The sequence below is a fragment of the Perognathus longimembris genome, chromosome 8, assembly GCF_023159225.1.
Source record: "Perognathus longimembris pacificus isolate PPM17 chromosome 8, ASM2315922v1, whole genome shotgun sequence".
NCBI classification, from domain to species: Eukaryota; Metazoa; Chordata; class Mammalia; order Rodentia; family Heteromyidae; genus Perognathus; species Perognathus longimembris.
The window spans coordinates 40,030,915-40,052,585 of record NC_063168.1 but is presented as its reverse complement, the minus strand read 5'-3'; the positions used below and the strand labels follow the sequence as shown (position 1 = coordinate 40,052,585).

Genomic DNA, 21,671 nt, shown 5'->3' with positions numbered 1-21,671 from the left:
ACTACAAGACACTGTCTCTGGGGATTAGAAGCTCTGTTGAATGCTCAGTATCCAGACAGCCTACTCTTCACTGTCCCAGTGTTGTCTTAAGAAGGATGGTGGGGGGAACTAAAAATGAGTAACAAAAAGAGTGAATGTAATCAAAGTGATTATTTGCTTGTGTGGAAAGATCACCATGAAACCTCTTTATATAATTAATATAGCTAATAAAAAGAAGAGGCTCTGGGGAGACCATTGGCTGAGACCCATCAAGCACCCAGATCTGCACCTGCAGTAGCATCTTCTCCCCCAAGGACCTATTGCAGGCAGTTTCTTACTATGTCCCCTGCCTTGCAGACACATTTTATCTTAGGGACATTTTATTCCTTAACCATATTAAGGTATGAGTGAGAAAACAGCATGCAGTATTATACCATGAAGATATTTTCATTTTTAAAAATGCTTCAGGAAGTCCTAGGCTGGAGAATATTAGCATCTACTTGTACAATTTCAGATAGCAGTCAGAATTAGGGAGGTTTTTTTTTTTCTGTTGGTGTCACCATGTATGATGGGAAATTCAGTGACATCATCATATTTGGAAGTTGTTTGGAAAGTATTCTCCAGGGCTCCTGAGCAGTGACCATTAAAGCCCAGTGGCTGTGGTTTCTACCTAAACCTTTGCTTTAGGGGCCCCATCCCCTCATCCCCAACAGCTTTGAGTCCTGGGGACTGTCATGGAACAGTGTCTTCACCATCTTTTATTCCTGTTTGGAGGCTTCTGACTGTGTACACATCAAAGGAATTGTACCATTTTTACATATAGGAAAATACTGGAGTGGGAGAAAGCACTTGGTGTTGCCTTATTGGTTTGAGCCATGACTTTGTTGTTTTTTTTTTCCTTTTTGTTGACTTAAACATAAATGCATGGTTTATTAAACAAAGACTGTAAACAAATATTTTGTCATGTCTGTTACATGTAACACACAGGAACAGCTTTCAACAGAAATTCATCGACCCCCCAACATCTTTTTATTGTAAATACAGGTATCAAAACAATCCTGAACATATTTGATACCACTAGTAGTCAGTACCCACACCATTTCAAAAATTAACACAATTTGTGACAATATTCACTGTACCTGCTACTTTAAACAATTTCAACTATAGCTTTTTCACTAAGTAAGATGGATAAAGCATGCCACTTCGGTTTTTCTTTCTGGAGATTTTGTTTCAGGAGCACACTCATTTTCCACTGCCATCTGACTCTTCTCACCATACTTTCACCTTGAAAACCTGAGTTCTAATTCGAGTACTCCAGGTTCATGTCTAAGTGACAGTGCCTTAACGAGAGAAAGAAAAATTCTGCTGCATTTTTCCTCCTGTTAACCTGAAAATATAATGGGTGTACATATATTAAATATATTCTTACAAGTGTCCAGGTCATGTTTAACAGCTGGAATTCTCTTACTTAATGTGTAGGTATTTTGCATTGTGATATTTAATCAAGACATTAATATGAGTCGAAAGTTGTTGATGTAAGACAAATTTGAGATTCACTACAATTAATAGTTGTATGTTTGTCCTTTGAGTGACTGTGGAAGCTTCATATTCTCCTTGGACATCATTAGACATCTCAGCTCTTGAAGTACAACTTTGATGCTATAGGAATTTTGCCACTTAGCTAACACTGGTAGGCTCCGTGCATCCACCATTCCACTGGAATTGTTTATTCCATTCATATTAATTTTTGTTACAAATCTAACTGATGGAGGAGCTTCTGGATATTTAGGTCCACATTCTACTTTTAGGCTATATATTCTGTTTTCATAATTTGTCCTTGGTTGCCCAATAATCATGCCTGTCTACCTTGTGTCTTCATCATCTTCAAGGCCCCAGCTAACTGTGCCATTGCCTACTCCTTTTTGTCCTTCTTCAAGTTCTTCCAATAAGTGAAAATTATAAGGCACTTTAACTCCTGTGGAGACCACCATCTTCTCCTGCAGCCCAGCGCAGCCACCCTCCCCTCATGCCCATGACTTTGTTTTTAAGATCATATTTGGTGCAGGATATCGATATGTAAGTTGGTTTGCTTACCATGTCAAAAAAGCCCAGCAGTAAATTACAAACATCCCTGTGACATTTCTTCCAGGGAGTAGCTGCTGTGTGTGACTGGGTAACCACTTTTTCAAGAGTTAAACATCTGAGCTATTTAAATTCCTCTGCCAAGTATGAAAAGCAAATTAAGTAATCATGGCACAAGTACTCAAATCAGAAGAATGAGGAGTGCAGTTTTTTTTTAATAACTGGCAAGTGTAGGGAAATATGAGATCTGACTGTCAGAAATTTCAAAATCACTGGCTGTTGAAAGTTTTCAGAGGATATGGATACCCCATATAGATATCTGTCCTGGTGGTAAATGAAGTTAACAAGTACTTGAATGATGGGGTGAGTATGTAAGTCAGTCCAGGGCGTGGGGTTGAGATTTATAAGCATGTGTTCTGGGTGTGGCCATGAAGCAGCAGAACTATTTTTCTCAACTTTCTGTTTATAAGGCTGTGTTACTTGGACAGCTGCTGAAAAGTTGAACTAAAAGATGTGATAGACAATTTGTGTTGCCCATGTGACCTAATTTAAATAAATGTACCTACCAGTGGTATACTAAGCCATATTCTATCCCAGCTCTTCTCGGCTCAGAGGAAAACAGAGATACTGTTTATTTCCCATGAAGGAAAAGTTTTGGTTCCACCCAGAATGTACATTTTCTTGTTTGTAGAGCTGTTTCCTGTTTTTCCTTATCAAAATATTTAGCTGCAACTCAACAGATTGGGGGATCCTGTGCCAACTAAGTCAGAAAAGTGTGCTTAATCACTGTCTTAAAATAGACCTGCCATGTTAGCAATTAGATGATTTTTTAAAAAGAGAGAGAGGGAAATAGTTTCATCCCATCTATATCTTCTATTCAGAAAAATTCATGTAGGTGAAAAGCAATATTGGAACAAAATTAATGTAACTATATTACATAACAACCATAACAGCTGCCTATGATATTTGTTTCCTTTCATAAATAATATACACATTTTTCTTTGAATATACATTTGTGCTTGAGTCTGGCAGCAGTCAAACCTTAGAGGAATGCAACAGATGATTGATTTCTGTCCATTAAAGGGACAGAAATCCCATCGCCACTCAATGTGTGCTGATTCCACCATTGCAAGCACAAAATGTGTTTATTTCCCTGTTTCCTATTTCTTGGCTATGTTTATTCCTTTATGTCCTATTTCTAGGCAAGGTTGGGGGTGAGGGGAGTGGATATCTGCTTTTTTGCCCACATTAACACGTACACACGTGAGATCAAATTCTAAGAAAACATATCCTAACTCTCTAAAAAAGTGTATTCTGATTTGCTGGCAAATCAACTTTAAGGCATCAAACACCAAGGTCTTTTTTTTTTCTTTCTATTTCTTCCTATACATTCATCAATATATTGAACAAGAAAGAACTCCTGAGGGTGGAGGACTGAGGAAAGTGCTTAGATGGGTGAGAGAGTTAGTCATGTGTCCTAAAGTTGGCAGTGTCTCACTTAGGGCATCCAGTTAACTAATCTTTAATTTTTGTACTAGGCACAGAGCCAGCTCATCCAGTTAATCAGGATAAATGATTAAGAAGGACTTTCTAAAAGTGCTGAATATAATTCACTCTCACCAAATATAGGCATCTCTGAAGCCAACTATCTTGGTCAGATGAAATGCCATGACAAGATCTAAATTGTGCTGGGGGGAGGGGACTGAGAAGGGGGAAAGTGGGAGAACATGTGGGAGGGGGTAACACTGTTCAATAAGACCCAAATTGTAAGAAAAGGAAATCTCCTTGGTTAGGATAGGAAAGACGAAACAAAAACAAAAAATCTTGGCATGTTTTGGTTTTGGTTTTCAAAGATTGAACTTAGACTCATTGTATAACTGATGATACAACCTTCTGGCTGATGTTGAGTAGCCATCAAAGTATAAACCAGAGTTCATGGTGAGAAAAAATTACATGGCTAGTGTCTACCCTCTGCTGAGGTGCTTATCAGCGCTGCCTGAGACTTTCCAGAATGATGACTTCCAAATTCTGAACAGCCACAGGAAAAGAAAATATTTGGCCAGCTGTAGACATTGGATTTGCTTATCTGAAGCAGTTTTCAGCCTCAGAACAAGTTTTGCTTTTACTTAATCACCCACCACAGCCCAGGAGTTTGAAGCTTCTGTTAAGCTATCTTAATGTAGCTTTTAAAAAATCAATTGCCTCAAAGGAAGCTTTGTTTTTTCTTTGCCAGTCCCAGAGCTTAAATTCTGGGGGTGAGCACTGTTCCTTAGATTTTGTGCTCCAGGCTAGTACTCTACCACTTGAGCCACAGCTCTATTTCCAGCTTTTTGTGGTTTGTTGGACTTTCCTGCCTGGGCTGGCTTCAAACCATGGTCCTCAGATCTCAGCCTCCTTAGTAGCTAGGATTACAGATGTGATTACAGATGTGAGCCACTGGTGCCTGACAGAGGAAGCATTAAAAATGTTTTATTGTTATTATAAAGGTGATGTAGAAAGGTTATATATATAAAAGATGATGCATACATAAGTCAGGTAATGAGTACATTTCTTTTGGGATAATGTCACCCCTTCCCTTGCTCTCTCCTAGTTTTTCCCTTCCATCCTCATCCAGTTGTATCATTCGTTTTCAACATAATATCTAGTGAGTACCACTGTTGCATTTATGCACTCAGGAATCACTTTTTTTAATCCTTTCTGATTGTCCAGACAGGGCACACATGTATGTGTACAGTGTGTACCATGGTCCCCTCTCGCAGAGAGGCTGACAGGCAGCAGGTACTGTGTTTCCTGTGTGAACATTCACAGAACAGGATCTGAACATGGCTTTTCTGTAACTTTAACACAGTCTTTGGAACACATGTCCTGGGATGTTCTTTAAAGCTCCAGTTAACTGGACAAAATCATTATTATACATACAGAGAGGAAATGGTGAAATGCTATCATATAAAAATGAGTCTTATAACCCAATAATAAAAATAAAGATAAACAGCCCCATAGGAAAATAAGCAAAAGATATATACAGTCCATTCAGGAAGAGGAACAAACCACAGAAATAGACACATGGAAAATGTACTCCACCTCAATCATAGTTTAAAAAGTCAAGTTCAATTGATGATGACATAGCAGTTTCACTTCCAGTTGGTACAGATGATAAAAGGAGTAGAAAGCTCAGGATACGCTACAAGGAAGCTGTCACTCATACCCATTGTTGGTGAGGGTATAGGTTGGGGGCAATGTTTTATCTTAGCAGCTTTGTAATACCTAATACAACTGATCTGCATATTTTACTTCTATTAATGCAACCTAAGGAAACAAGTAAGAACTGTAGAGGGACTGTTGTTGCAGCATAGATTCTAACAGAAAAAAAAACTGGAACCAAACCAGAAAAAGAATTTAATAGATTTCTATGTGCTCTCACAGAAAGTATTCCAAGATACAGCAACCAGTAAAAAAAAAAAAAGCAAGTTATTAAAAAAAACAGAAATGATTTCCTTTTTGTTACATGAATTGGAAAAGGTAACGGCTTTTATACTTAGATATAAATGCTACCTATTTCTAAGGCTTGGCATTTTAGAGAACCTTTCATTTATATCTTACATATTTCTATAATATTTGGGCATATATTAAAGAAAAAATAAAAAGCAGTTTCAAAACCTACCAGTAGAAACAAGTTGTTAAGAAAACCGTCGTACTCCGAAAGTAATACTGACAAAACCATGTGGTGTAAACCAACTGAGGGGAGAGGGAAAAGGGGAAGGGGTAGGAAATGAGGGAGGAGGTAACAAATTGTACGAGAAATGTACCCACTGCCTTACGTATGAAACTGTAACCCCTCTGTACATCACTTTGACAATAAATAATTGTTTTTAAAAAAAAAAAACCTGTCGTATAGTTTTCTTGCTAACCATGTTAAATCTGAATCTAAACATGAGCAAACAATACTCAAGTCCAGGTTCCTTTTTTTTTTTTTTTTTTTTTTTTTTTTTTTTTTTTTTTTGGCCAGTCCTGGGCCTTGGACTCAGGGCCTGAGCACTGTCCCTGGCTTCTTCCCACTCAAGGCTAGCACTCTGCCACTTGAGCCACAGCGCCACTTCTGGCCGTTTTCTGTATATGTGGTGCTGGGGAATCGAACCTAGGGCCTCGTGTATCCGAGGCAGGCACTCTTGCCACTAGGCTATATCCCCAGCCCGAGTCCAGGTTCCTTGATGTTCTTTAAGATAAACAACTTGTCATCCTAACATTTGTCAGTGCTATAAAAAGTAAATGAATGGATATTGAGATTTTTTTTAATGAAGAAATAAAATGAAGAGATCTGACAACTGAGTACAACTTGTGACCTTTGAATCCTGAATTCACAAACACAAGGAGACAGTCTGAGGGAATTTATTTGGACATGATTGCCTTAGTGAATCAAGGTAAGTGGGTAGTATTTCTATGATTAAATTTGGAGACATGCTCATATATAAAATTTTCTTTGAACCAAATATTTTGTGTCTCTCCATAATTGATATTCCTGTCGATATTATCTCATTTTTGTTTTGAGTATTTTCAGGACAAGAAAATGCTTCCCTATTTAGGCTAATATTCTGTTTCTGTGATTGTTGGGGAATATCAAAATATTTCTTTCTAGGATATCTTACCTGGCTAATAGATTTACAATTAATGTGAGATATCAGCCGGGATATATCATGAAGTTGGGGAAATTCTTAGCTGAAGCAATTGTTAAAGATCACATGGAATTGATGAGAGGTTTACAAATAAGCAAAAGCTCTGGATGGACCAGAGAACTTGTACATAATCAATTAGCAGAAGTGTTTTCTAAACTCTTGCCCCCATGTTCAGTACTCTTACCAAAAAGACAGTAAGATTTGTTTAACCCTTACTAAACATGAACAATGGTCCAGACCCCATAATGACCTGTCCTGAGCGAAGCTGCTTTTGTGTGTATAAGAAAAAAAAAGGCTTAACACTTGAGAAATTGCATGATAATCCTCCAGGAACAAAGAACCTCCAACTCCTAGCACTTGTAATCATGCAGGCAGTCTGCCCAGTTCAAACTGAACCAAGACATGCCCTTTGCTTGACTTTTTTGTTACATAAGAAGCACTAGGCGTTCAAGCCAACACTTTCTTCTCTCTAAAAAAAAGGAAAGAAAAAAGAAAAGTGGCTGCTTATGGAAGACGGATAACAAAAGAATTCTAAGTCTCTTATCCTCCTAATAAACATTTCCTGCCTGACTCATTGCCAGTTCACTCAGTATTTCGTTCATTGAATGATAGGGGAGAGATGAAATCAACTGGCCTTAAAAAATGTGTAGATCTCTTTCTTGACTGAATGAAGAAAGACTCCAGCTTTACTTAACCTCAGAGAATGATCTGGTGACTCATACAGTTGGTTGCTTAAAATCAAAAGGCCTTTTTTCCTAAAACAATATAAATGCCCACACCTTAGGGGCATGGAATGCTCCCCAGTGTTAATGGAGAGAAGGTGACATTTTGGAGGGGCAAATATACTTGGGAGTAGGTGGGCAAAGGACTCTAGACACACAGGGCAGGGACAAGTTAGAGAATCTTTTAGAAAATAGCCCGATACTAGCTGGCATGTGAGACTCACCACTTGGCTGTCAGGACCCAGTATCTTTTTGTTTTGTTGTTTTGTTTTTTTTTGTTTTGTTTTTTAGACAGGATCTCACTATGTAATTGGGTCTAGCCTCAAACTTGTGATCTTACTGCCTCTACCTCCCAATTCCTGGGATTACAGGTATGAAGCATCATGCCTGGATTTTTCTCAGGGAGTGAGTTATGTATTAAATTAGTTGAAGTAGCTAAGATCAGGTAGACCAAGAAGAGTCACTAGTCAGAGAGTTATGGCTGAGAGCACTGGGACTTGAGTTTTAATCTGGAATCAAAACTAGATCTTCACACCCAACAGGGGTAAAAGGGGTGTGAAGTCAAGGGTAAAGCTGTTGTCAGCCCAACAATCAAGTCCGACAAAAAAAAAAAAAGAAAAGAAAAGACAATAACAAGAATGAAACCATGGAGAGCAGGCAACCAAGCTGATCAAGGTCAGAGCAGTATAATGCAGTCCTGGGGGTGGGGATGGAGTGGTGTCAGCCAAAGAATAGATGGTGCAGTCACTCTGTTCTGCTCCTGCTGCTCTGAATAGATATATGTCTGGGCCATTAGAAGAAGTGTCACCATACTTTTATTTACTCTGTTTCCTGGCAAATAAACTGAAAGTATAAGGCAGAAAGTTTGCTTCTGGAACAGTATGTCTGTGTTAATACAAAGGACTATTGGAGACCTCCAGAATTTTAAGCCTCCAAGAATACTTTCAGGCTTAAGCAGGAGATGGGAGGAGAGCTAGTCAAACAGACCATGCCATGAGCAGCCATACTGGGTTCTTCAGCTAGGCAGCTGGGTTCCCATGGATCAGGTAAATATACTTACATGTTGGAAAGGGTTTGAAATGTTAGCATGCAGAAGAGCCCTAGCAGCTCAGGTCAGGGAATGTCATGAGGAAGCCTAGTGCAATAGTTTAGATCTGGAAGGTCCCCCGAAGGTCCCTATGCTGATGGCTTGCTCATTAGCCTGTGGAGGTACTGGGTTAGGGCGGAACCTTTAGAAGGTTAGGTCATTGGGAGCATGCCCTTGAAAGGGATGCTAGAACTATCACACCTTCTTCTCTACTTACTTCCGGGCTACCATGAGGGGAGCAGCTTTGCTCTACCACACGTTTCTGCCAGGATGTGTTGCCTCACCCCAGGTCCAAAGAAACCAAGCCAAATGACCATGGGATGCGACCCCTGAAAGGAGAAGCCAAAATCACTTTTCCCTCTTTCCAACTTGTTTACGTAAGGTATATTTTCCTAGTGACTAAAAGCTGATCAATATACTCAGGTATTAGAGAAGGGAGAAAGGTAAGTTCCAAGCAGAAATCCTGATAACTCAGGGTGTCAACAGGGCAGGGGAGAAAGGAAGACCCTAAAGATGCTTTACAGCCTACTCAGAGAGAGTAGAGAGTGGGGTCTAGCTTATGGGATGCCAGTGTTTACCCCTGTCACTTGAAAGCAACACTCATTATGCACAATGTCCAGTGCACTCCGTGTTCTTAACTTTAAATCTGATATTGTCATGTTTATCATGTAGGGACCCTTTCTCAAGGAATTTATAGTCTTTCTGGAAGAACTTAGCATTATACAATGGGCAAAAGAAGAGGGTTCTGGTTTTGTAGAAGGGTGCGAGAAGAAGCTCATGTCAAAAAAGCACAGAACTTCTACCTTTCCCCCTAAAAGTAGGACCTGAGCTATTCCTAGCTGTGAAAACAGCACGAACAAAGGTAGTGAGACAGGGATTCTCTAAGGCCAGTTTGGGAAACAGTAAATAGAGAAAACATATGGATGATTGACAGTGTTTTCCATTTTTAAAATCACTATTCAGACTGTATCCTGAGCAAGAACAATTTCCTGTGGTTTATAAATAGACTCTAGTTATTTTAGTAGAACTGTAACATTGATGACAATTCATGGAATGTTCCATGGAGACTTCAGTTTTCTAAGAGCCAGGAGAAAATGTATGAATGGGTAAGAAATAGTCTAGAACATGAAACACCACCAATAAAAGCTAAAACAATGCTTATTCAGAAACTTAGTGTTTTTTCACCAGGTCTGGCCTCCCTCTCCTTTACTCTCTTCCTCCTTCTTGGGTTGGTCCTGAATTACTTTATAGAATGCCTAAAGTTTTTGAAAACTCTAGAAAGATGTTGGGAGATAAAGAAACAATCACAAGAGATGAAGTTATCTTCCTGAACTCACTGGGTGGAGGTTGCAATTTAGAATGCCTACCACATTTCCTTAAACTTATGGAGCATCAAATTCTGGTCCATCTCTATAACCTAAAAAGCTACCAGAATTATACAAAATATAAATTCTGTATTCATAAGGTGAGAAATTTTCTCCCTAGGCTGGTATGTTTTATAGGCTGAGGATTCTAATTGCATGTACTTAAGAAACATTCCTATGTATTTGTACATGTCCAAAGACAAAAATATTTGTATTAATAGTTAAGTACTAAACTTATATGTGTTTTCCTCTTCTTCTTCTTCTTCGTCTTCTTCTTCTTCTTCTTCTTCTTCTTCTTCTTCTTCTTCTTCTTCTTCTTCTTCTTCTTCATCTTCATCTTCTTCTTCTTTTCTTCTGCTTTTTCTCCTCCTCCTCCTCCTCCTCCTCCTCCTCCTCCTCCTCCTCCTCCTCCTCCTCCTCCTCCTCCTCCTCCTCCTCCTCCTCTTCCTACTCCTTCTCCTCTTCCTCTTCCTCCTTCTCATACCCCTTCTCCTTTTCCTTCCTGTTTCCCTTCTTCTTGGCAGTAGTAGGGTTTGAACTCAGGACTTTATGCTTACTATTCAGCCCCTCTACAATTACAGACATGACTCAGTCTCTAGATTCATATTTTGTTTACAACTAGCATATTTACCCACATTTTATACTATGCTACTACTCTATTTCTCAATGTGTTGATTAGTATTCCTATCATTATAAATTGCTCATTTTGACCTAAGGAAGATTACAAGCAAGAAAATCCCTCTTACTTGTATCTTTCCTTAGGGTTCCTATTTCTATAGACTTAGAGGAAAAAAAATGACCCTGCAGTATCCTACCTATTCAGTCATAATGCAGCTAGGCTTGGACTTCAATCACAACTTTGAAGAAATCAAGTTTTAGTAGCAACAGCAAAGTGCTACAAAATCAAGAGGAAACGCCAACAGGCAGTCCTTTCTGTTATCTGAAGAGATTAACATTAAACATCTCCAAACTCTTCAATACTTCTTCTCTGAGTGATTCTAGAATACCTTGCAGTTATGGCTAAGCCTCCAACCGTATTTGAGCTCTCTAAATAAGAATAGGTATTACATCACTCTCAGCCTTATAATAATGTCATTTTATGATGTAGAAAAACCAGCAGCAGCAGCACTGCTAGCCATTCATTTGAAGTTACTCTAGGAATTGAAAAGGAAGCTCCACACCAATTTTTTAAAATAACAACTCCTTACAAAAACCTCCTTTAATTTGTAGCTTAATTATCATTTTCACACGTGACATTTGTAGAATCTTTTCTTAGTGACAAAGATTGTACTTGGTTGAGCTATACCATGTATAAATTTTACATTTCAGGAGGTCTTCTGGAGGAATTAGGTAAAGGTATGTTTATGGATAGACTCACAGTAACATGATGAAAACATTGGATTGTATGTTAGACCAGCAGCTAATGAGAAGTATCATCTAGACAGATGTATCCTACATATTATTTCTGGCTCCTAACATCCCAACCTGTTCACCTGTGGGAAAGACATAGCAAAGAAACTTGGTATTTCTCCTTTAGATGTCAACTCAGATTTTGTTTTCCATTTTGATTACAAAGGCATACATGGACAGAAAGAACAAAACACACCACTTTTGTGAGATGTGCAAGTGTAGGTAGACTTCTCTTCAGTGCATGCCTCAGAAAGTAAGATTTAAGCACCCTTCTGTATTTAGGCTTTACACAACTGTGAAGAGTGATAACATACCAAGTAGCCAGGAAATATCTCTCCTTTCTTTCTCCAGCATGGTCTACTGAGGCATCACTAAACTGATATAGCTCTCCCAACACCAAGGCTACTGAATACAGCTTGAACAGAGGGCACAGTACAAGAAATGTATCCAATGCCTAACATATGAAATTGTAACCTCTCTGTACATCAGTTTGACAATAAAAATTTTAAAATAGAGAGAGAGGTAGGACAGGAAGGTAATACGACATTAAAATTAGTTTTGGAAATGAAAAAATGCAACATTTAACTCTTAGCTGATTTGTGTAGCATGGTAGCATATGAAAGTCTCTGGGCAAGTTTGAAGTTATATGAAGGCCTGACTGTGCTTATCTTAGTCTTTTCCATGACTAATGGATCCGAGAGCCATAGTACCTCCAGGCTGTGCATAAGGTAATTGGTGAGCTACTTATGGATGATGTGGGTCTATGGACAGCACCCTGGGGCTCACCATACCCTCTGCCACTTGGCAGCTTTGAGACTTTAGGCAAGTTACCCTTTCAATTCCTTAATGTCACCTGAATACAGTAGAAAATAACATCTATCATGTGGTTTGTGGTTGTTAGTTGTTTTCAGTGCTGGGGTTTGAACCCAGGGTCTCACATGCTAGGCACTCAACCACTGAGCTTCATCCTAGCACCACATATGATTGTTTTAATTTAATTTTTAATTGTATCAAGGAGTTTCATTTATGATGCTTAATACATTGGTCTAATGTACTTTGATCAAATCCATCCCATGTATAACACGCTTCTTAACCTCTTCCTCTTTGTAAGTTTTTGATGGGTTTCACTGTACTATTTTCACACACACACACACACACACACACACACACACAACAAACACATATACATCTAAGTGTATATTATATAATATATTCTATACTATTTACCCTCCTATCACCTCTGTCTTCCTCCTGGTTCCCCCCACCAAAGTATAAGACATAGTAGATACTTAATAATGTTACTCATCCCCTCCTTTTTGTTTCTGGTACTGTGGTTTGAACTCAGGGCCTAGGCACTGTCCCTTATCTTTTGCTCTCAAGGTGGTGCTCTACCACTTGGGCCACACCTCCAATTCTTGATTTGGGGTGGTTAGCTACAGATATGAATCTTATGGACTGTCCGGCCTAGCCTGGCTTTGAACCAGGATCCTCAGATCTCAGCCTCCTAAGTAGCTAGGATTGCAAGCATGAGCCACCAACATGCAGCTTCCCCTTTGAATCTTTACAATCCATGGTAGCATAATCTTTGCCTATCTCAACATACATTCCAAGAACCTCTAAAATATGATCCTCCACCCCCAGTCTCACTTTCTAACTTATCTCCTAGGAACACAGAAATGTCAGACTCCTAGAATATAATTGACATTCTATCTTCTCTGTGTACATTGTCCCCATTTGAAAAGTAGGGGAAGATACATCATGGGGTTGTAAATATTAATACTTAATATCGACAAAACACACAGAACAATGTCGAGATAAAGTATGTGCTATATGATCTCAATTTAGCGCCTAGTATTCTTTTCTTCTAATCATCTATTAGGTTCTAATCAGATGTTCTTGCTACCCAAGGGTACTGATGTTTCCCTGAGTTCACACCTTGTTTCTCTTCTCTGCTCTTGGAATATCCTATTTCACCTTTTCTATCTAACAAAATCCTACATATCCTTCAAAGCCCATCTTGAATGCAGCTTTCTTGATATCTTTGTAGGTTGCCCCTAACCAAGTAGACCCTTCGTTGACCAAATTTTCTCAAGACCTATGGCTTTGTGGCTCATCCCAAGTCTTACTTTGTATCCCATAGGTCTTATACTCCTGAAGGTACTGGTGATGTGCCCAGCAGTGTGACCTACTGGGGACACATCCTGGGAACTAGCATATGATCTCTGCCCTTGGACATGTCACTCCACAGGAGTTTGCTTTCCTCTGAAAAAGTATGATATGTCCCTACTTGTAGCCACCTTCATCTCTACCCTATGTAAGTTGAGTACACACTCCCTGAAGCCACACACAAGATTGTAGGACTGCAGGTAATGATAAATCACAAAGATGGACCTCAGAAGTCTTTGTCCTTCATTGCACTGTAAGAACAAAAGACTAAAACAATGAGTAAATGTGCAGCACATAACGGAATACTGTGCATCTGTAATGAAACAACAGAGCACTTACCATGTGCTAGTGAGGTAACCTCTAGGATGGGACTGAAGGCATAGCTCAAGTGATAGAGTGCCTGTCTAGCAAGTGCACAAGCCTGAGTTCAAACCACAATGATATATACATAGATATGTATATACAGTATAGTATACATATGATACATTAAGTGAGAAGAACAAGGGGCAGTATTGTTTGTAACATTCTATTTATTATGTAAAAAATAGAAGTAATAAGAATAAACATTGGCTTTGTTTACATATTCCTAAAGAATCATTGGACAGGCACACTGGAAGAACAATCCATTGACTTAAAAAAAATCCAGACTGATGTTACCTGTAGGGGAAGGGATTGGAGTAACAGGTGAATCGGATGAGAAATGAGATAAATGAGGATATACATATATATTCCCTGTGGTGTCTGGGTTTGAACTCAGGGCCTTGTTTTTGTTCAGCTTGCTAGCTCACAAACGGCACTCTACTGCTTGAACTACATCTCCAGCCCAGGTTTTTGCTGGTTAATCAGAGATGAAGTTTTGAGCACTTTCCTACCCAGATTAGTTTCAATCACCATTCTCCAGGTCTCAGTCTTCTAAGTTACTAGGATTATAGGGGTGAGTGTCTGTTGGGGTCCATCTTTCCCCTTGATGGAAGGGGCTTGATGCCCCTCCCCCAGCCCTGGGGAATGCGGCCCTGCTACGCCCTCTGGATCGGAATCCAGAGGAACCGGTTGGGCAAACAGCCCCCAACCCAACCCACGCTAGCCAGCCCGGCGCCTACCAACCCCGCCCTGGTTCGGCCCGCTCGAGTGACGTTAGCCCTTGGGGGTCAGGTGATACCTTTCAGCCTATTGACATCCTGGCCAAACCCCTCCCCTCGGAATCATCTCCCCTTGTCCTTGTCTCAATAAAGGTAGTTCGCTCTAAGAAGCCAGCCCCGTTGCATATGTACGCCAGACTTCTAGCGGCAAGGAGGCGGGCACATATCTGCGGCAGACCACGTGCGCGCCAGGTCGGAGCTATCTCCCCCATTCCACTCTAGCTTATTTGCAGGTCGAATGACTAGGGGAGAGGGCGTGAAAGGGAGAGTGGGAAGGAAGAAGTAAGAGTCCGAGCCGGGAGGGTCAAAAAAACCCCAACAAGTGTCATGGGCTTTAATAATGTAAATATATTTCCTATTCAGAGAAAAAAATCTAAAATTAGAAGAGAAATCTCTGATTGGAAAAATGAATATTTTAACAAAACATGTTTATCTTGTTAGTTTTTGGTTTTTAGTGAGACTAGAGAAGTAAAGAGTAGTTTACTAACTTCTTGCTGCAGCTTTGTACTAGGTACCAGTTCCTAAAGCAAAAGGATATTTAGAAAGGCAAACCTTTGGGTACATTTGGCTTATGCCTGCAATCCTAGCTACTCAGGAGGCTGAAATCTGAGGATGGAGGTTCAAAGCCAGTATAGGCAAAGAAATCTTCGAGATTTCTTATTTCCAATTAACCAGCAAAATGTCAGAATTGGAGGTATGGCTCAGGTAGTAGAGTGCCAGCCTTAAGGGGAAAAGCTAAGGAAAAGAGCCTAGGCCTTTCATTCAAGCCCACAGTGCCAGCGCAAAATAAAGAAGGCAAAACTTTGACAGTTGAAGTATTCCTAGGGTTTTCTTCTCACACCAGCTGCACTGACTCTCTCTCTCTAGTTCATATCACCTGATTCCAATGGCTCAGAAACCAATGGCCACCATTTGTTTGGGGTATAGTGACCCCATGAGGGGCAGCACTATCAGTACCCCTGTTCTTTCTGCAGGATCAGGGAGAATTCAGTAAGATCGAAGAGAAGGCACAGCCCAGAAAACTTTCAAATGGCTTTGAGGAAACTAAAACAACCAAAGAAAAATACCCAGATTGGCTCTGAGTCCTGTCTTATGGATAGTTGATTCTGGTGCATTCTACATGATCCATTAAGACACAATTCAGAGAATGTTTTCTTAGCCTTCTCCTATGCTAGCTATACCTCAGATAGCATGTATCTTCTCACCCAATGGGAGAAAACCAGGTTCTTCTCAATTCTGTTAATCCATATGACTAAATACAACAAAACAAAACAAAAAAACACCATAATAAATACTTTCATTTCTACTACAGAGTCCATAGCAATTTGGACTCTGCTGTATGATTTTTCAGCTGCTTGGGTCTAGAGTCCTCTTGGAGAGAATTCTGGAAGTATAAATGACTTACAGCTGAGCCCTGGCCGGGGCTACATTAAAGCCCAGCACTCCTGCTTGGCTCCTGGGAAGGCTTCAGAAGAGCTCTTCAAAGCAGGCTTCATAAAAACAAACGCCCCCACTGCCACCCCCACCTCCTGTCCCCTTCAGAAAACAAACAACAATACTGCTCTGTTCACCAAACACAAGAGAAACTTTCTGTTGAAAGCTTTTTCTTCTTTTCCTTATTCCATATTGGCAGCCCTTATTAAGGAGCGGATGACTTTCAAGTTGGGTTATTTGAAATGTAAGCACAGAAGAGGCCAGGTGCTTAAAACTTCTCAAACTGTGCCTTCACACACATGCACACACACACACAAACACACACACACACACACACACACACACACACACACACACACACACGGGCTGGGAATATGGCCTAGTGGTAAAGTGCTCACCTCGTTTACATGAAGCCCTGAGTTCCATTCCTCATCACCACATATATAGAAAAAGCTAGAAGTGGCACTGTGGCTCAAGTGGTAGAGTGCTAGCCTTGAGCAAAAAAAAAGAAGCCAGGGACAGTGCTCAGGCCCTGAGTTCAAGCCCGAGGACTGGCAAAAAACAAAACAAAACAAAAATGGGCTGGGATGTAGCTCAGTGGCAAAGTGCTTGCCTAGCAAGTGCAAGGTCCTGGGTTCAATCCTCAGTACCAAAAAAGAAAAGACAACCCCCCCCCCCGCCCCATACACACAAATAGTTTTATAATTTGATTTAAATTGTCAGGGTTTTTAAAATTTCGTTGACCACATATTTTGAATAATTATGTTTACATGAAAGCTAGTAAGTGGGTGGGTGCAGTGGTACATGTCTGTAATACAGGTGGGTTGAAGTCCAGGTACACACCCTGTCTCAAAAATATCCAGTGCAGGGCTGGGGATATAGCCTAGTGGCAAGAGTGCCTGCCTCGGATACACGAGGTCCTAGGTTCGATTCCCCAGCACCACATATACAGAAAAAACGGCCAGAAGCGGCGCTGTGGCTCACGTGGTAGAGTGCTAGCCTTGAGCGGGAAGAAGCCAGGAACAGTGCTCAGGCCCTGAGTCCAAGGCCCAGGACTGGCCAAAAAAAAAAAAAAAAAAAAAAAAAAAAATATCCAGTGCAACTGGGCCCTGGTGGCTCATACCTACAGTCCTAGTTACACAGGAGGCTGGAATCTGAGAATCAAGCCTGGGAAGACTAATTTTTGAGACTTTTATCTCCAATTAATCAGCAAAATCTGGAACTGCAGGTATGGCTCAAGTAGTAGAGTTGTGAGTTAAAAAAACAAACAAACTTATTTTGCTAACCATAATTGAGCAACTATAAATTACTGCTATATTAATGTTTTAAAACACTGGTATATTCTACTTCTAACTTGTAATTAATTATGTTTGCCAATTATCTGTTTGAAATAAATTTGTGTCTGAACAGCTATTGAAACTGTTAAGTTGTACAGATGTTATTCATGACAGCTTTGTACTGTGGAATGTGCTTAATAAAAAAGCAAAAAGTTAAAAAAAAAAGGGAGAGGACAAGGTTCTAGCTGCAGTAAGGACAAAACTTAAATTAAATTTTAAAATATAAATAAATAAATCCAATGCAAAAAAAGGGTGGGGCTGGAAGTATACAGCAGGGCTTCCTAGTAAGTTCATGTCCACAGTGTTGCTGGAAACCTGCTGAGTGCCTATCACCCCAGCTGTAGGTGGCCTTGGGTTAGGAGTCTCTCTCTCTGAGATTGACTGGGCAAAAACAAGAGAACCAATCTGAGAATTAAAGTTAAATGAGGCCAGGAGGATGGCTCAAAGGGTAAAGCACATGCCTAGCAAGTATAAGGCTCCAAGTTCAAACTTCACTACTGCAAAAGAAAAAAATGTTCTAGTAAGTAAAGTATCTGAGAGTCTCTCTCCTTTCTCAAACTCTCAAAAAAAGCTTTTGTTATTATGGTGGCACATACCTGTAATCTCAGAGTTTAGGAGCCAAAGGCAAGAGAATCTTAAATTCAAGTTTAGCTTGGGTTGCATGGTGAGATGCCGTCTCAAAAAGAAAAATAACAAGAGGCTAGGATGTTGGAAGCGGTGTTGGTGTGAGATAGACCTGAGTGTGAATTATTTCTTCCTCACTGTAAGAAACCTCAAGCAAATGAGCCAACCTCTTGGGCCTCCATTTCCTTGTCAGTAAATAAAATGAATATTATATTTCACATAGATTGGGTGTGTCAGAGTATATGCAACGTGCTTAGCAGAGTGCCCATATAGATGTAGTGAGAATAATAATATTTCAACTATGGTAAAAGTGATTATAAATTGTCTCTCATTTATGAAAAAGGCTTATTAATAGAAAATGTTTTCTCCTTTTGTAATTCTTTAAAGGTTCTTATTTCAATCTTGATGAAAAGTTGAACACTTGATACATATGGTGACATATGCCTATAATCCCAGCACATGGAGGCTAAGACAGAAGAATTTGGAGTTCAACATTATCCTGAGCTCCATAGTGACAATTTGTCTAAAAACAAAACAACACAAAGAACTCTTGCTGTTCTAACTCGTGTAAAAGAAGAAACTCAAAGAGACAAAAACTAAACCTGGCACCAGTGGCTCAACCTGTAATCTTAGCTACTCAGGAGGCTCAGTTCTGGAAGATTTATAAGTTCAAAGCCAGCCTGGGCAGAAAATGTCTGCAAGACTTCATCTTCAATTAACCAGCAAAAAGCCAGGCTAGATTTGTGGCTTAAGTGGAAGAGCACCCGTGGAATAAGGGAGGAAGAGGAGGAGGAGGAGAAAGAGAAGGAGGAGGAGAGCAAATCAGCCTGCAAGCAAGGAAAGAAATTCAGTGTCTCTGTGACAAATGAGCTGATAGTAGGTTTGCAGGTTGGGTTCTTAGAGTGAAGTCAAACATTTGTACTGTGGCCATGTATCTAAACCCACATATGAGCGCATGGGATGGAAATAGGATCACACCAGAAGTATGAACAAGTGGACAAGTGGCTAGAATCTAAGGAAGTTCTCAATCTCCACAGAGGTGTTTACCCTCAAACAAGCTTCCTCTTAGACTCTCTGCCCTTTGTGGGAAATGACTTCTCTCTTTCTCATCCAGCAGCCAGCATGACTGTAGCCCGCTTTTGGAATTCTGTCCATTGGCCAACAAGTAGGTCAGGCTAGGGGAAGGATGGGGTGTGCAGGGTTGTGTTGAGGCAGTGGCACTGTGACATTGCTAGTCCTCTTTGGAATTATGAAAGAATAACAACAGTCATGAAAATATTAGCATCATGACTCACCACCTCCAACTTCCAAGGCCTTTGTGTTGGGACACATGGCCAGCCTGGGCACTGCAAACAACCTCATGCTGGAGATCTTGCTTTGTGGCACACTCCAAATTCTAGCTGCTTTTCTTCAGTCCCTCTAAGTCTAGTTGAGGATTGACAGTGTCTAGAACAACATTGTCCAAGAGAGACAGAAGGCAATCCATATATACATATATATTTTATTTATATATACATAAAAGTTTTTCTAATAGCCATTTTTTAAGTAAAAGCAAATTCATTTTAAAAGCAGACTTAATTGCTAGATATAGTATATATACCTATAATCCCAGCACTTGGGAGATGGGCAGGAAGATCATAAACTAGCCTGGGCTCCATAATGAATGTCTGTGTCAAAAAATAATTAATAAATAAATGTGTGTATATTTTTCACTCATTATATACAAGATAGTATCATTACAATACATCAATATTTTAAAACTTGAGATACTTTGCATTCTTTTTTAAAGTAGGTCTCTGAAATCAGATGTGTATATAGATTTCATAAAATCTTTTGAGCTAAAACAACAATTCAGTTTTTAAGCAGAAAAGTTTTCTAGTAACTGAACCAATAATTCCTTTTGAAAATTAAGTTTAACTTATTTGTGCTCCAGATAGAACCTCAAACTTCTTATATGCCAGGCAAGGATGCTGCCAGTGAGCTAGATTTCTGAGCCTTAAATATAAATTTTAATTTATTAAAATTTAATGAAGTTAAAAATTCACTTCCTGTAATTGTAGTAGCTTAGCAAGTAGGGTGAAGCCAGAAACTTATCTATAAGCCTATATATACTATATATGAATACATAATATATAAATATATAATGCATAATATATTATATACTATATAATACATTATTACATATATATGCTTATATTATATATAGTAAATGTACTAATATATATGGACTACTGGTGCTTTACTGGAATAAAGCACTAAGGTTGTGTGTGACCCTTTATGAACAAAAATTGAAAAACTTAAGTGGTAGTGGAATGGGGGAGAGGTGAGTCATCTATCAAATGCAGATTTATTGAAGTACTATTATATGTGATATATATTTATTGAATAAATCAAAGAATGAATTGCTCTACAAAGCAGCAAATGTGGTATTGGTGCTTAAGAATTCATTTCATGATAATGATAGCTTCAGCATATGTCTTTAGATTTCTCACTACAAAATGAATACATGTAAATCCTTCAACTGAAACATTTGAGGAAACTTCTCAGACTAGTTTGGAGCTAAAGGGAAGACAAGTTTAGGAGTAAATAGAAATTAATCCTGGACATGGTGGTACTTATAAATAGAAATTAATCTTGGGCATGGTGGTACTTACCTGTAGTACCAGAACTAGGAAGGCTAAAGTAGGAGTGTCCTGAGTTTTAGGTCATCCTTGCTACAAAGCAAGTTCAAGAGCTGGGCACTAGTGGAATCATTCCTGTGATACTAGCTACTCAGAAGACTGAGTTCAGAGGTAGGTGACAGAAAAGTTTTCCAGACTTAATCTTCAATTAGCCAGCAAAAAAAAAAAAAAAAAAAAAAATCTACTAGACAAGAGGCCTGGCTTAAGTGGTAGAGTGCTAGCTGTGAGTGACAGAGCTGAGCAAGAGCACAAGGCCCTGAGTTCAAGCCCTGGTATTTACACAAAAAGAAGAAAACAAATAAACAAAAAAGAAGACCCTGTCTCACACAAAACAAAAAAAGTGAGTAAATAGAAACTGAGAGAATGAATTCAATTTTTAAAAGTCTGTTTTGGTTTTGAAGTATGAAGCTGCTAATACTATAATAATTGGGTTAATTGAATGAGGAAATCATTTAAGATCTTATTCTTTCTTTTCTAAATAAAACAAGTTGTGGCAGACCATCCTATTGTATACCAAGATCTGGTTTCAGGAGTAGACATGTGACTTGCTTGAGCAAATGAACTGGGGAGAGTGGAAGATGCCCGCCCCCACAGAGCCAACCAGAGTGGACTTTACAAAGGGATGTTATCTTTTGTTGATTTGGGGACCTGTGTGCTATACTGAGATTCGAGGCTGTGCTTCATAGCCATAGTTTATAGCTTCTAATACATATGTTAACAAGACTTCCCCTTGCATTTTGAAGAGAAGTTAAAATGACAATTTATGTCTGGAAAATTTTTGTAACAAAGAACCATTTCTATGGGGCTGGGAATATGGCCTAGTGGCAAGAGTGCTTGCCTCCTACACATGAAGCTCTCGGTTCGATTCCCCAGCACCACATATATGGAAAACGGCCAGAAGGGGCGCTGTGGCTCAAGTGGCAGAGTGCTAGCCTTGAGCGGGAAGAAGCCAGGGACAGTGCTCAGGCCCTGAGTC

The 21,671-nt window shown here is 39.5% G+C and overlaps 1 pseudogene; it reads right to left on the bottom strand.

The window, feature by feature from the left end:
• Positions 1-1,541: 1,541 nt before the first annotated feature.
• Positions 1,542-1,970, bottom strand: LOC125355987 (annotated as a pseudogene).
• Between the last annotated feature and the right edge of the window lie 19,701 nt (positions 1,971-21,671).